Source organism: Erythrolamprus reginae, chromosome 8 (genome assembly GCF_031021105.1).
Source record: "Erythrolamprus reginae isolate rEryReg1 chromosome 8, rEryReg1.hap1, whole genome shotgun sequence".
Classification (NCBI taxonomy): domain Eukaryota; kingdom Metazoa; phylum Chordata; class Lepidosauria; order Squamata; family Dipsadidae; genus Erythrolamprus; species Erythrolamprus reginae.
Window position 1 is genome coordinate 11304679 of NC_091957.1, and position 16279 is coordinate 11320957.

A 16279-nucleotide genomic window follows, 5' to 3' on the forward strand; every position below is an offset into this window, starting at 1 on the left:
CTTTCTTTCTTTCTTTCTTTTATCTGTCTATCTGTCTGGCTATACACATCTATGGATAGATAGAATTCTAAATGTGATTGGACACACAAGGAATTTGTCTTGGTGCCTATGCTCTCAGTGTACATCAAAGAAAATATAGAAGATAGATAGATAGATAGATAGATAGATAGATAGATAGATAGATAGATAGATAGAAGAGAGAGAGAGATTGTGGGGCTCCCAAGATCTGCCCACATTTCAACAACACTCCGTGAGCTACGCTGGTGGCCAATTGGTCTCCAGGCATAATTCAAACTACCTACAGGATCGTCCTCTCCCTCATTCAGCCCAGCGGCCGGCTAGGTCCCACAGAATCGGCCTTCTCCAGGTCCCCTCAGCCAGACAATGTCATCTGGCGGGGCCTTTTCTGTGGCTGCCCCCGCCCTCTGGAATGAACTCCCTCCGGAGATACATACCGCCCCCCTCCCTCCTATTCTTTTACGAAGCTTTGTAGACCCACCTCTGCCGGCGGGCATAAGTTACGAGATTGTCCCCAGCCGATATGAATGATTGAATTGGATAAATGTGGATGGTTGCACAAGGGGGTTTAGATTTTTACTAATTTTGCACACGTTTTTTATTTTTAAATAATTAGATTTCTCATGGTATATTGTGCGTATTTATGGTATATCTCCGGGACCGCCTTCTGCCGCACGAATCCCAGCGACCGATTAGGTCCTACAGAGTTGGCCTTCTCCGGGTCCCGTCGACTAAACAATGTCGTTTGGCGGGTCCCAGGGGAAGAGCCTTCTCTGTGGTGGCCCCGACCCTCTGGAACCAGCTCCCCCCATAGATTAGAACTGCCCCCACCCTCCTTGTCTTCCGCAAACTCCTTAAAACCCACCTCTGCCGTCAGGCATGGGGGAACTGAAATATCTTCCCCAGGCCTATACTGTTTATGTATGGTATGCTGTGTGCATGTTTTCTTTAAACTAAAAAACTTTTTAGCTTTCTAATTATTGAATTTGTATTATATATTGTTTTCTGTTACTGTTGTGAGCCGCCCCGAGTCTGCGGAAAGGGGCGGCATACAAATTTAATAAATAAAATAAATAAAAATAAATGTTGTACGTCGCTTCGAGAAGGGTTGCATAGAAATCAAATCAAATCAATCAATCTGAGTATTGTATTGGCAGTTCTGTGTTAGCAAATACTGTACTTCAAAAGAAAAGGATTTAGGGGCAGTGATTTCTGAGAGTCTCAAAATGGGTGAACAGTGCAGTCAGGCGGTAGGGAAAGCAAGTAGGATGCTTGGCTGCATAGCTAGAGGTATAACAAGCAGGAAGAGGGAGATTATGATCCCGCTATATAGAGTGCTGGTGAGACCACATTTGGAATCCTGTGTTCAGTTCTGGAGACCTCACCTACAAAAAGATATTGACAAAATCGAACGGGTCCAAAGACGGGCTACAAGAATGGTGGAAGGTCTTAAGCATAAAACGTATCAGGAAAGACTTAATGAACTCAATCTGTATAGTCTGGAGGACAGAAGGAAAAGGGGGGACATGATCGAAACATTTAAATATGTTAAAGGCTTAAATAAGGTCCAGGAGGGAAGTGTTTTTAATAGGAAAGTGAACACAAGAACAAGGGGACACAATCAGAAGTTAGTTGGGGGAAAGATCAAAAGCAACATGAGAAAATATTATTTCACTGAAAAAGTATTAGATCCTTGGAACAAACTTCCTGCAGACGTGGTAGATAAATCCACAGTAACTGAATTTAAACATGCCTGGGATAAACATATATCCATCCTAAGATAAAATACAGAAAATAGTATAAGGGCAGACTAGATGGACCATGAGGTCTTTTTCTGCCGTCAGTCTTCTATGTTTCTATGTTTCTAATTAATTAATTTCAACACTGGGTGGAAAAGTCTCCCAGAGTTCGGACAACCCACCTGCCTGTTTCTCATGCCTGAAAAAGATGAACTAAGGGAACTTCCTCGCTGCTATTGCTTTTCACCATCCTTCCATTTCTTCCTGTTCTTACCACCTCCCAGCACAGTTGGTTCTGCAGCAGATTTGGGGCTGGGGGGGTGGGGGGAAGAGAGAAAAATGTGTGGGTGCTTTTTTAAAGCATTGCTGCTATTAAAAGGATTGTGTTTTTTTCTCTCTCTCCAAATCTGGCACGCCGCGGCATCACAGATGCTTGCCGAAAGGAGCCGAAGAGAGGAACAAAATTCACCTGGGCTAACTCTCCCTTTGTTCTCCTTGGAGAAGAGAAAAGGGGGTGGCAGGGGGGGGGGGTGTTACTGAAAAGTTTCCAAAAAAAGGACAAACAGCATCTCTGTTACTCGTGACATTTCCTGACGAGGTGGTCAAAATCCTCCCAAGTGAGTGTCAGGCAATAACACGGCTGGTATATTTTAAGCCAGCGAAAACCCACCTTTTGCTCCTTGGCTTATCAAGATTAAGACCTTCCACCGTTCTTGTAGCCCGTCTTTGGACCCGTTCAATTTTGTCAATATCTTTTTGCTGGAGACCTCACCTACAAAAAGATATTGACAAAATTGAACGGGTCCAAAGACGGGCTACAAGAATGGTGGAAGGTCTTAAGCATAAAACGTATCAGGAAAGACTTCATGAACTCAATCTGGATAGTCTGGAGGACAGAAGGAAAAGGGGGGACATGATTGAAACATTTAAATATGTTAAAGGGTTAAATAAGGTCCAGGAGGGAAGTGTTTTTAATAGGAAAGTGAACACAAGAACAAGGGGACACAATCTGAAGTTAGTTGGGGGAAAGATCAAAAGCAACGTGAGAAAATATTATTTCACTGAAAGAGTGGTAGATCCTTGGAACAAACTTCCAGCAGACGTGGTTGGTAAATCCAAAATAACTGAATTTAAACATGCCTGGGATAAACACATATCCATTGTAAGATGAAATACAGGAAATAGTATAAGGGTAGACTAGATGGACCATGTGGTCTTTTTCTGCCGTCAGTCTTCTATGTTTCTATGTTAGATCTCAATTAATTGATGCTTTTTTACCCTACAGTCCTTGTTTAGACGCAGATAGGACAACTCTATAGTTGTCTCTCTATAGAGACCTACAGAGTGCGTTCCAAAAGTAATGCAATTTTTTAAAGTAAGATTTGCACAAACACTTCAAATTCTTTAAAGTACTGTCCTTTGGCTTCTACACATTTTTTTTCCAGCGACTCTGCCATGACCGGTAGGTGCCCTGGAAGACATCTTCGGGAACTTTTCGCAAGGTCTTCGTCACGGCTGATTGGATCTCTTCTATGGACGAAAAACGCGCCTTGCCACAACACGCTACGAGTCCATGAGTTCCTGGTCAAATACCAGGTGCCAACATTGCCCCCCCCCCCAATAGTCCTGACGTCGCCCCACCAGACTTCTTTTTGTTCCCAGCCCTGAAAGGAACCCATTTTTTGTGTATAGAAGAGATCCAATCAGCTGTGACGAAGACCTTGCGAGAGGTCCCTGAAGACGCCTTCCAGGGCGCGTACCGGTCATGGCAGAGTCATTGGAAAAAATGTGTAGAGTCCCAAGGACAGTAATAATAATAATAATAATAATAATTTATTAGATTTGTATGACGCCCCTCTCCGAAGACTCGGGGCGGCTCACAACAACAATAATAACAGTGTTACAATGTAAACAAATCTAATATTAAAAAACATCTAAAAAACCCATCATTTAAAAACCATGCAACACACGCATACCATACATAAAACTATAAAAGCCTGGGGGAGATGTCTCAATTCCCCCATGCCTGGCGAATTTGAAGAATTTTAAGTGTCATGGCAGAGTCCCTGGAAAAAATGTGTAGAGGCCCAAGGACAGGACTTTGAAGACTTTTAAGTGTTTGTGCAAATCTGTTCAATAAATTACTTTTTAAAAAATAATTGCATTACTTTTGGAACGCACCCAGTATATGAGCAGAGTTGGCCTCCAGGTCCCCAAGCAATGCAGGTTGGCAGGGCCACGGGGAAGGGCCTTCTCTGTGGCCGCCCCAGCTCTATCGAATCAACTCCCCCGATGTCCGTACCGCTCCCACCCTATTAGCCTTCTGTAAGGCCATGAAGACTTGGCTTTGCTGACAGGCCTGCGGGCCCACGAACCAACAACTATGGCCAAATTGTTTGAATGTTTAGTATGCATGTTGGGTTAGTTTATTATGTTTATTAGGGATTTTAATTAATAGTTTTATATTTGACTTCTTTTTACTGTCTTGCATTTTATATTGTTGTAAGCCGCCGTGAGTCCTTCGGGATTGGGCAGCATAGAAGTCGAATTAATAAATAAGTAATAAATACATAAACTCAGATCCAAAAAGCAAAGATGCCGAGATACGCCGGTCCAATAAGCGCACTCGAGCCAATTTTGACGGTTCTTGCAGGAAATCGCTCCCAGAGCTGCATTGGCTGCCAATTGGTCTCCGAACGCAATTCAAAATGCTGGTGATGACCTATAAATCCCTACATGGCTTAGGAGCAGATTACCTACAGGACCGACTTCTGCCTCATACATCTCAGCAGCCGGTCAATATCCCACAGTCGGCCTGGTCCCGTCAGCCAGGCAGTGTTGTCTGGCCGGGCCTAGGGGAAGAGCCTTCTCTGTGGTGGCCCCGGCCCTCTGGAATCAACTCCCTCCACAGATTCCAACTGCCCCCACCTGTGCTTGGCCTTCCATAAGAATTTAAAAAACACATCTTTGTCGACAGGCTTGGAGCCACTGGGTTTTAATATCTAGCTCGGCCAACGATGGAATATATAATGTGCAATAGGATGAATACGGATGATTGGTTTTAAGAATCGGAGTTTTAAGAGTGTATTTTAATGTTAGATTTCTTATATGTTTTTGTATTTACCTTTGTTGTGAGCTGCCCTGAGTCTCAGGACAAGGACAGCATAGAAATCTGATTAATGAATAAATAAATAAAACGAAGGTATAGAAGAACGGTCAAAAACTGGATATGGCCGGCCTAGAGAAAAAGAAGGAAGAAAGTCTGGCCAAATTTCAAGTTGCGACAGGAATGTTGCAACCTGGGCCAAGGAAACCCACCAGGTAAGATAATCAAGAGCTGACGTTTTCCCTGGCAAAGTTCTTGCCCGTGTGCCAATCTGAGAGAGAACAAGAGAAAGAGAAAGAAAGAGAGAGGGACAGAGATAAGGATAGAGACAGACAGAGAGAGACAGAGACAAAGAGACGAGAGAGAGAGACAAAGATAGAGAGACAGAGAGATGAGAAAGACAGAGACAAAGAGACGAGAGAGAGAAAGAGAGAGAGAGACGAGAGAGAGAGACAGAGAGACGAGAGAGAGAGACAAAGATAGAGAGACAGAGAGACACAGAAACAGAGACAAAGAGACGAGAGACAAAGATAGAGAGACAAAGAAAGAGAGACAGACGAGAGAGAGAGAGAGAGACAGAGATAGAAAGAAGCTGTTCTGCCGAGCTCTATGGTATGAGTCTCCCGAAAATCCAAGAGTACAAATTTCAGACACACACACACACTTCAAAGTTCAAAAACAATGTTCTTTATCACAAAAATTCAAAAGAAACAAAGCACCCTTTTTGTATTGCAAAGAGCACTCATCCCAAAACAGCCTGAGTCTGTACAATCCCCTTAATCGGTCCTTAAGTACTTAGCTAGCAGCTGTGAATGAACATCACAGCCCTCCTTCTTCCACCAAGTGAAACACACACACTTTGCTCTGCTTTGGTTTCAAAGTCGTGAAAAATCAACAAAGTCCGGAAACAGCAAGGCACAGTCCTGAAGAAACAACGATCAGATACTCTTCCACAACAGCCAAGCCAACACACTGCTATTTATATCAGCAGCTCTAATGACTGGAGCCCCACCCAAACACAGGTGGCCTCTCTTATCTCCTGTAATATTTCCTCAATTGGTCTCTTCGATGTATAATTCTGCGCATGCGTGGGTCTAACACTTCCTCATCCGAATCGACCAAAGATAATGGAGATTGGCTTCCTGGGCTGTGTGCCAAGCCCCCCTCTTCCAAGTAACTCCCACCTTCTTCTTCTTCGTCCGAGGAAATTGCACTACCTGATTCTGTTGGCAATAAAACAGGCCTATGACATGTTGATGTTTCCCCTGCATCCACCTCCACATTCCTTGGGGCAGGAGGTGGGCCAGAGCCAACTACAACAGAAGCGAGCGAGAGACAGAGACAAAGAGGCAAGAGAGAGAGAGACAGAGAGACGAGACAAGACGAGAGAGACAAAGAGACACAGAGATGGAAAGACGAGAACAAGAGACAGAGATGAGAGTGAGAGACAGAGACAAAGGGATGAGAGAGATGAGAGAGACAGAGAGACGAGAGACAGACAAAGATGGAGAGACAGAGAGAGACAAAGAGACACAGAGATGGAAAGACGAGAACAAGAGACAGAGACGAGAGCAAGAGACAGAGACAAAGAGAAGAGAGACAGAGATAATAGACAGAGAGAGACAGAGATAGAAGAGAGATGAGAGAGACAGAGACATGAGAGTCCAAATCCTCCTCCCTTTCCCGTCTCATCAAAAATACAGAAGGAGCAGATGGGTGTTTTCCTGCACCGAGCCTGTTAACTCAGCAGACGCCAAGTTCCCCTCCCAGAGATTTAAAAAAAAAAAAGTTAATTGTTGACAGTCTGCATGATACAATTAATGTATTCCTCAATCCCATTAATTAATAATTGATGCTTTCTTCCTCTTCCCAGAGAGCGGCAAAAAAATAATCATAAATCAAAAAGGAGAGAAGAATTCTGTGTATCCCTCTAAGCCTGCCAGCGATTCTGCAGCAAAAAGAGGCCGGCTTGCTTCCTTTACAAGGATCCGCGGCGGCCCGCAAACCGATTATCAGGTATATTCAAGGAAAACCAGTTACAACGGGGAGTGATGAAATACTCTCCTGCTGACCCGTGGGAAGAAACCCGGCAGGGACAGGTTCTACTGCTTACCAAAACCCATCGCAGCCCAAGGAGAAAAAGATAATTTTCCTGTGTTTTTCCATAACACTGAATGGGAAGTACATTCTTGGGTTTTCGATGTGTAATTCCTTTAAAATAAATAACAGCAGTAGCATTTAGACTTATATACCGCTGCACAGTGCTTTACAGCCCTCTCTAAGCGGTCTACATAGAGTAAGCATATTGCCCCCAACAATCGGGGTCCTCGTTTGATGCACCTTGGAAGGATGGAAGAAGGCTGAGTCAACGTTGAGCCAGTCAAGATCGAACTGATGGCAGTGGGCAGAGTTAGCCTGCAATCCTGCATTCTAAAAGGAAGGGAGGGAGGAAGGAAAGAAGGGAGGAAAGATGCTGAACTCAGGAAATAATGTAGAAAAGGAAGGAAGGAAGGAAGGAAGGAAGGAAGGAAGGAAGGAAGGAAGGAAGGAAGGAAGGAAGGAAGGAAAGATGCTGAACTCAGGAAATAATGTAGAAAAGGAAGGAAGGAGGGAAAGAAGGAAAGATGCTGAACTCAGGAAATAATGTAGAGAAGGAAGGAAGGAAGGAAGGAAGGAAGGAAGGAAGGAAGGAAGGAAGGAAGGAAGGAAGGAAAGATGCTGAACTCAGGAAATAATGTAGAAAATGAAGGAAGGAAAGAAGGAAGGAAGGAAGGAAGGAAGGAAGGAAGGAAAGATGCTGAACTCAGGAAATAATGTAGAGAAGGAAGGAAGGAAGGAAGGAAGGAAGGAAGGAAGGAAGGTAGCAATAGTACTTATATACCGCTTCCCAGTGCTTTACAGTCCTGTCTAAGTGGTTTTACAGAGAGTCAGCATATTGACCCCTACAATCTGGATCCTCATTTTACTAACCTCGGAAGGATGGAAGGCCGAGTCAACCTTGAGCCTTCTGGGATTCGACCTGCCAAACTGCTGGCAGCCGGTGATCGGCAGAAGTAGCTTGCGGTACTGCACTTATTCCTTCTACGCTCTGCATATCCAGCCTCCTGCATTGTGCATTGTGTGCGGGATCCACACATTGTGTTCAGGACCCACACAAAAACAAAACCTACCCTTTTAAGGGGTACTGAGTTCCCACTTCCTCCAAAGCCCAGACAGGTGCACACTGCAATCCACACATCAAAAAGACACTTTTCAGAGAATCAAATTGCACAAACTCATCACCCTTCTGTCTTCGCACCTTTTTTCCTCTCTAAAAGAAGCTGAAAATTTGGGTGCATCTTTTACTCTGAATGTAGCATTTTTTTTCAGCCCTAACGAAGCGCTAACAAACTTGCAGGGTTTTTTTCATTGCTACTCGCTCCGAAGAATATTTTTTCCAACCCTAAGTCTTTGCTATTCCCTCCAAAGAATGTTTTTTCCAGCCCTAAGTCTTTGCAGGCTTTTTTTTCATTGCTACTCACTCCGAAGAATGTTTTTTCCAGCCCTAAGTCTTTGCAGGCTTTTTTTTCATTGCTACTCACTCCGAAGAATGTTTTTCCCAGCCCTAAGTCTTTGCAGGCTTTTTTTTCATTGCTACTCACTCCGAAGAATGTTTTTTCCAGCCCTAAGTCTTTGCAGGCTTTTTTTTTCCATTGCTACTCACTCCGAAGAATGTTTTTTCCAGCCCTAAGTCTTTGCAGGCTTTTTTTTTCCATTGCTACTCACTCCGAAGAATGTTTTTTCCAGCCCTAAGTCTTTGCAGGCTTTTTTTTTCCATTGCTACTCACTCCAAAGAATGTTTTTTCCAGCCCTATGTTTTTGCAGGCTTTTTTTTTCATTGCTACTCACTCCAAAGAATGTTTTTTCCAGCCCTAAGTCTTTGCAGGCTTTTTTTTCATTGCTACTCACTCCAAAGAATGTTTTTTCCAGCCCTAAGTTTTTGCAGGCTTTTTTTTATTGTTACTCTCTCTGAATAAGGATTTTTAAAGTCCTAACCAAGGGTAAAATGTTCTTTAGCTCAGTGGTCCCCAACGTTTTTTCCACCAGGGACCAGTTTCAGCAAGACAATTTTTCTATGGCCCGGTGGGGGCGGAAAGGGGTGTGGTTGGGGGCGGGATTAAGCATGGGGGTGCTGGTCCTCCCCGTCCCTCTTTCCCACCATCGCCCTGTGGCCGGCAGATCCTGCCTCCCAAGCCCTCTTGCCCAGCGGGGGCTAAGCGCTGGAGACAGGGGGTCAGGCTGGCCCTCCTGCCTCCCCCCAGCCAAAAACGCAAAAGCGCCCCGCGGCAGAAGCCAAAAGAGGCTTGAGCCTCTTGGTCCTTCCCGCCCCTCTGTCCATCGGCCTGTGGCCGGCAGAACCTGCCTCCTGAGGCCTCTTGCCCGGCGGGAGGCGAAGCGCTGGAGGGAGGGGGTGGCGCCATGAGGGCCGGCAGCTGCTGACTCCACGGACCGGTGCAACATGCCCCGCGGCCCGGTACTGGTCCGCGGCCCGGTGGTTGGGGACCCCTGCTTTAGCTGACCAGACTAAGGACGTTAGCCAGATGAATACGGGGTAAGATTTCCCCCCTATATTCCTCCTCCAAAACTACAGTGTATCTTATTCTCCAGTGCATCCAATAATCTGAAAAATTCTGTAATTCTTAGCAAATGAAATCCACGGAATACAATATTTATTAATTGGACTTTGATGCTGCCCCTCTCCGAGGACTCGGAGGCATATACAAGCATATACATATATGCTCAGAGGCATATACAACAATACATTGTTATATATGCCTCTGAGCATATGCAGAGTGCATTCCACCCCATCAGACAAATAACCTGGCCAAGCATCTGACACCAAGTTATAATATTCCCAAACACATTTAAGATACATTAAAGTAAAGAAACAAAACCACCAGTACTTAACATAGAGATAATTTACATGTTTTTTAAACAAATAATGATGCGAGACAAGCATTTGTACACCTGCTTTAAAAAAATAAAAACAGTCTTTTCTGCAGCAGCCGGTTAAAGCAATCGGGGTTAAATTAAGGGACATCTTTAATGCAATTTGCATATTGTTGACATCTGATACTACAAGGAAAATGAATGATATATCTAGCAGACAGTTTTATGGGCCTGACTTAGTTAAGCTGGAAAACCTACGCCAATTTCACAGAACGGTCTATCTAAAAAAATATTAACAGCATTCCATCCACTACTAAGACATAGCCAGAAGTCATCCATCAGTGCTCGGTCTATTCTAAGCAAACTAAATAGAATAGAGCTGGAAGGGACCTTGGAGGTCTTCTAGTCTAGCCCCACTCCTCAAGTAGGAGAGCTATACCATTTCAGACAAGTCCAGTCTCTTCTTAAAAACCTCCAGTGATGGAGCACCCACAATTTCCAGTGGCAAGCTGTCCCCCCGGTTAATTGTCCTCACGGTCAGGAAGTTTCTCCTTAATTCCAGGTTGCTTCTCTCCTTGATTAGTTTCCATCCATTGTTTATTGTCTGGCCTCTTGGAGCTTTGGGGAATAATTTGATCCCCCTCTTCTTAGTTTGACTATACTCTAACCTTCGACCATACTTGATCGGGACTAACCTCTTGTCTATAAAAATTGCACATGGGTGGGAAAAGCATTTTTTGTATTTTTGTAATTTTTGTACTACATTACGGGTCTTTTGACACAGATATTCGCTCTCTGGTTGCGGTCTCATCACCCCACTTCCAGTCTTTGGTAAATGTTTTAAGGTTAAAATTGAGAAGGCAAAGCCAGAGGCAAAATATGGGTGTATTTATTTATTTTATTTATTTATTAATCAGATTTGTATGCCACCCCTCTCCGTAGACTCAGGGCGACTAACAGCAATAATAATACAATGTAAACAAATCTAATATTTAAGTTAATTTAAAAAACCCCAATTTAAGAAACCAATCATACACACCGACATACCATGCATACATTTTATAAGCCTAGGGGGAAGGGAAAGTCTCAATTCCCCCATGCCTGACAACAGAGGTGGGTTTTAAGGATCTTACGAAAGGCAAGGAGGGTGGGGGCAACTCTGATATCTGGGGGGAGTTGGTTCCAAAGGGTTGGGGCCGCCACAGAGAAGGCTCTTCCCCTGGGTCCCGCCAAACGACGACGGCGGACAGCGAACAGAAGCCAAAGCAAAAACCTGAACGCTTGCAATTTATCCTTGATGTACGACTGTCTTGGTGGCCCCCCAAATTTCCCTTGCTAAGCAAGACAGTTCTTTCATGTGTCATGGCCCAGTTGTGACTCCCCCTCTCCCCCGGTCTGCTATGGTTGTGAAGCGAATCACAGCAGATATTATGCAAACCATGCCACTGTTAAGTGAGTTTGAGACTTTGCTTCTCGTTGGCAGGGAAAGTTAAATAGAAGATTGACAGCAGAAAAAGACCTCATGATCCATCTAGTCTGCCCTTATACTATTTCCTGTATTTTATCTTAGGATGGATCTATGTTTATCCCAGGCATGTTTAAATTCAGTTCATGTAGATTTACCAACCACGTCTGCTGGAAGTTTGTTCCAAGCATCTACTACCTTTTCATTAAATAATATTTTCTCATGTTGCTTCTGATCTTTCCACCAACTAACCTCAGATTGTGCCCCCTTGTTCTTGGGTTCACTTTCCTATTAAAAACACTTCCCTCCTGAACCTTATTTAACCCTTTCAAGTATTTAAATGCCCCCCCCCCCCATTTCCCTTCTTTCCTCCAGACTATACAGATTGAGTTCATTAAGTCTTTCATGATCAGTTTTATGCTTAAGACCTTCCACCATTTATTTAGCCCGTCTTTGGACCCGTTCAATTTGATCCATATCTTTTTGTAGGCGAGGTCTCCATGGAGAATCTGAATTTTTTCTAGGAAAAAGCATCTTTAGGACAACTTAGATGATTATGAATTTCTAAAGATGTTTAGCTACACCATTTGGGATGAACAGCCTCAGAATGGTGTGGGAATTAGGAATGGGTTTCCAAAAGAAACAAAAACTGCAAACTGTGGGTAACAGGAGCGTCACTTAAGTGACCCCAAGGATACAGATCAACCTCCAAGCGGCCTCAATGACCCTCTAAAAGAATGCAAATGACCAGCTATCTGGAAAGAGTAGAAACCCTTCCATTCTCCACTATCCTATCAGAACTGAAGAAGCTTCTTGGGATGAGAAGCGAAATGTCTTCAAAAAAAATGAACAAAAAAGTCCAGTTGCCTCCTGATTTCAAATGTAGGATTATAAATGGGGACCACATAACGCCAGGATGCTGCCCCGTCGTAAGTGTGAATCAGAATCTGTGCCTTATTCAACGCCTGAATTTTGATCACTGCAATGGCCTTAAGAGCGGAAAACTTTTTTTCCCCCCAGTGTCGTCGTGACTTGAAAAGGTCCCTAAATGAACGGTCGCAAAGTGAGGACTACACATTGTGCACCCAGCTTCCTTTTTTTTTTAATATCTCAGGGCGAGAGACAACAAATAGGGCGACGTCACTGTGAAATCACGGAAGTAGGAGAAAAATCCACCTCGTTTTATTTATTGCAATTTTTAGATTTCTATGTCGCCCCTCTCAAACGACTCAGGGTGGTGTACAAATACGCATGTATAGAAACTTAACATTAAAAATTACTAGGGAAAAAGCTAAAAAAAACAATTTCCAAGACATCACACGAAAAGCATCCCGGATCATTCTTTGTCAAGTGGACCAAGTGTCCACTTGACTGATTTTTGCAGCCTTATTTGAAAAGAAACCATCACAAAAACACGTATGATAGAAAAAAATGTTCTCTTTCTAATGAAATAAAAATGAAGATGATTGAAGGTGAGAAAACAGAGAGCTTTGTTTCATCGCCTTCTGTCATCTTCACTAGAAGAGCATGTTTTTTCCTATCGCTCTGCTTTCTCACCTTCAATCATCTTCATTTTTATTTCATTAGAAAGAGCAGGGTTTTTTTCCTGTCATATATGTGGTTTTTGTGATGGTTTCTTTTCAAATAAGGCTTCAATTCCACCTGGTCCGCTTGACAAAGAATGACCCTCCTCCTCACAACAGCGGCCTTGGGGGGGGAAATAATCTACCAAATAACGGACCAAGTCGGAATTCAGTGGTGGGGCTTCTCCAGAACCCACCACAATTGGACACGTCCCCCCTGCAAGTGACCCCTAAACCTTGCAAACTTTCCTTTCAAGACACCCCAAGCGGCCTTCGCACCCACCACCGTCGCAATCCAAATCTAAATATTGCGAAGATACTTAGCGTTTACCATCCCGAGTCTCCAAAAATGACTCTCCCGCAACTATATTATTCAGAACCGAAATGTCAAGGGACTCCGTGTGTCACACTGCGAGCTCTGTTAGATGAGATGGGGCTTAAACCCGATTAAAGGTATAATTGACAGGACCTTTCGGAATTCCACTCTCCTTTTCCCCCTCTCCACAAGCCCCCTGCAAAAAGGCACCCCAAAAGGTGGGCAACCTGAAAGGAAGACCCTTCCTCGTTTTATAAACCCAATTAAGGGAAATCGAAGCCGCTCGGGACTTTTTCGCTGTTACAGAAAAGAGTCTAGAAGGAAGCAGGAATATATATTCCCCAATTTTTTAATCTCCAGCCGGTCATGGATTCAGATCTCTTTTGAGATTCTAGAGCGAATCCCCCATAAGGGGCTCTATTGGAGCAAGGAAGCGGCTCTCTCCCATAGAAAAGGCCTGAATCTTTCAAGGACAACCCAGGGCAATCTGCAACACCCCCCTCATCCCACTGCAGCCCCTAACCCAACTTCCAATATGATCTCCCAGAAGTCACCTCTTCCTCCTGGTTTATTATTGGGGGGAGCAGGCTCTGAGGGTAGCCCACCCCAATAGTCCTCCCCTTGTCCTAGGCTGAGCCTCTCCCTCTATTTTTTTTTGGGGGGGGGTCTTTCCAAGCCCCCCTTTGCCCCATATGACTTTCCCTCCAAATTAACCCTTCTGCGGGATGCTTCTCTCCTGCCTCTGTCTCTCCACCCCGCCCCCAAATATACCTTATCCTCTTCCCCATCTGCATCTGGTTTCACATCTGCTAGCCCCCCACCCCCCATCAATGCCCGGGGAAGGGACTCTTTCCTCTAGTTCCTTCCGCGGCTTGCAATCTTCTCCCCTACCCCATGCAACCCAGGATGGTGGTGGTTTGCATTTCCATAGGGGGTGTCCAGTTCCCCCTATGGAAATGCAGTTGAGTAGGGGGGTATCCCGCTCCCCCAAAGTCTCCCACACGCACTGCAACAACCCGGAGCATCTCAAGATACCCCCTTTCCACTAAAAGCTTGATGGGGAGGGAGGGTTGGAGAAGAAGGGAGGGGGGCGCTGGCTGGGGATTGTGGGGATGGGAACTCTTATTGCGGGGGTTCCTGGAGCGCGCCAGGTTGGGGGGTGCAAGCTGGGGTGCGCGCAGCCTGGGAAGCTTTTGCAAGATCCTCAGCCCTTCTTCCTCCTCCTCCTTGGTGCATCTGCCCAGTCTTCCTCCTCCTCTTCCTCCCCCCCCCCCCGCCTTGCATTGCACCACCCCCTTCCATCTTGCACGCCTCCCTCCCCGTTCCCCGCCCCCTTCCCCGGACCCGCGCGACCCCTCCCCCGCCTTGTGCCCCCCCCCGGCCCGTCCTACCCGCTTCCCCCGGCGGGAAAAGCTCCCCGTCCGCTTCCACGCAGCAGCAGCAGCCCCCCCGCACCGGCGGCCCCGTCCCGGCTCCGTCCGACTCTCTTTTGCAAGCGCCGCAGCAAGCGAGCAAGCTCTACGAGACCACGTGACGGCGCCCGGCCTCCCCATAGGCTGGGCCCGGGCCAGGGTTGCGTGGCAACGCTCAGCCCGCCCCCTTTTTCGCTTTCCCCGCACCTGAGCAGCCAAGCCGCCTTACGCTACCGGCGCGGCGGACGCCGTTAGCGTAAGCCCGCCCGTCGCTCGCCTACCTGGGGCCGCCTTACGCCGCTTGCGTAGTGCCTCATCCGCTCTCCCGCTTACCTTTCGCCGGGAAGCGCCTCCTTCTCGGGCGCTACGCAGAGGGCGTCCCCCCGTCTCCCTCCCCTCACCGCAAGGGAAGGGTCGGGGGGAAGCGGCGGCGGCGGCGGGAGGAAGCGTTCCTTGCCATCTCCCCCCTTTCCTTTCCCTTCGCAAAAGGCGCAAACCGCGCTTCGGAATCGGGCGGCGGCACGGCCGCACCTGTGGGGAGCAGCCTTTACGCCGGGGGCGTAAAGAGGAGCACCCTCCTTCCCCTGCGCAAAGTGCGTAAGGGGGTGAGGGGCTCAGCGGGGGCTTTCATTCCCCCCACCACCACATTTCGCCGCCAAGCCCCCTTTAAAAAAAGGTGCAATGAAAAAAGGGGGCGACGGCGGCGGAGAAAAGAGGAGAAAGGGGAGGTGGGGGGAGAAAATAAATGGAGGGTGGAATGGAAGCAGTGAAGTCAAGGAAATGGGTCAGCAGCTGAGGACTGCTCAGTGCAGTGCAAAGCAATTCAAAAACCCTGACAGTGCATGTTGTAAAAACTATGGTGATAATCAAAGATAAATATACATACATACATACATACATACATACATACATACATACATACATACATACATACATACATTGCTGATAATGAAAAGGAAGGATTGTCCATCCTTTTCATGTTCAGTAAAAACGTTACACACGCACACCACCCACGTGTGTAACACACACACAAATATACATATATGCACTGCTCAAAAAAATAAAGGGAGCACTTAAACAACACAATTGTAAGTATTGACCACAAGATCATATGCTGCAACGTTCTACCTGTCAATGACTATTTCAGCTTCAATCGCAACAACACAAGAGCACGCAACAGATTCAAACTTAATATTAACCGCTCCAAACTTGACTGTAAAAAATATGACTTCAACAACCGAGTTGTCAAAGCATGGAACTCATTACCTGACTCAGTAGTGTCAACCCCTAACCCCCAGCATTTTTCCCTTAGACTATCCACGATTGCCCTCTCCAGGTTCCTTAGAGGTCAGTAAGGGGCGTGCATAAGTGCACCAGTGGGCCTTCTGTCCCCTGTCCAATTGTCTCTCCTTATCTCATTTATCTTTTCTTCCTTTCAAATATGTTCACCTATACTTTTATATCTTTTCTTCTATTCTTTTCTTTACTTATATTATTACATATCTTTCTCTTCAATGTGTATTATGTATTGGACAAAATAAAAAAATAAAAAAAATAAAAAATGTAACTCCAAGTAGATCAAACTTCTGTGAAATCAAACTGTCCACTTAGGAAGCAACACTGATTGACAATCAATTTCACATGCTGTTGTGCACATTCAACTTTGTACAGAACAAAGTATTCAATGAGAACATTTCATTCATTCAGATCT

The 16279-nt window shown here is 45.5% G+C and overlaps 1 protein-coding gene across 1 annotated transcript in view; it reads right to left on the reverse strand.

Annotated features, from left to right (window-relative positions):
* STRBP (spermatid perinuclear RNA binding protein) overlaps window positions 1-14644 on the reverse strand; it is a 104279-nt gene extending 89635 nt beyond the window's left edge. The window contains exon 1 of the mRNA XM_070758858.1: window positions 14548-14644. The gene's annotated coding sequence lies outside the window, so the exon portion shown is untranslated. The remainder of the gene's footprint in view (window positions 1-14547) is intronic.
* Between the last annotated feature and the right edge of the window lie 1635 nt (window positions 14645-16279).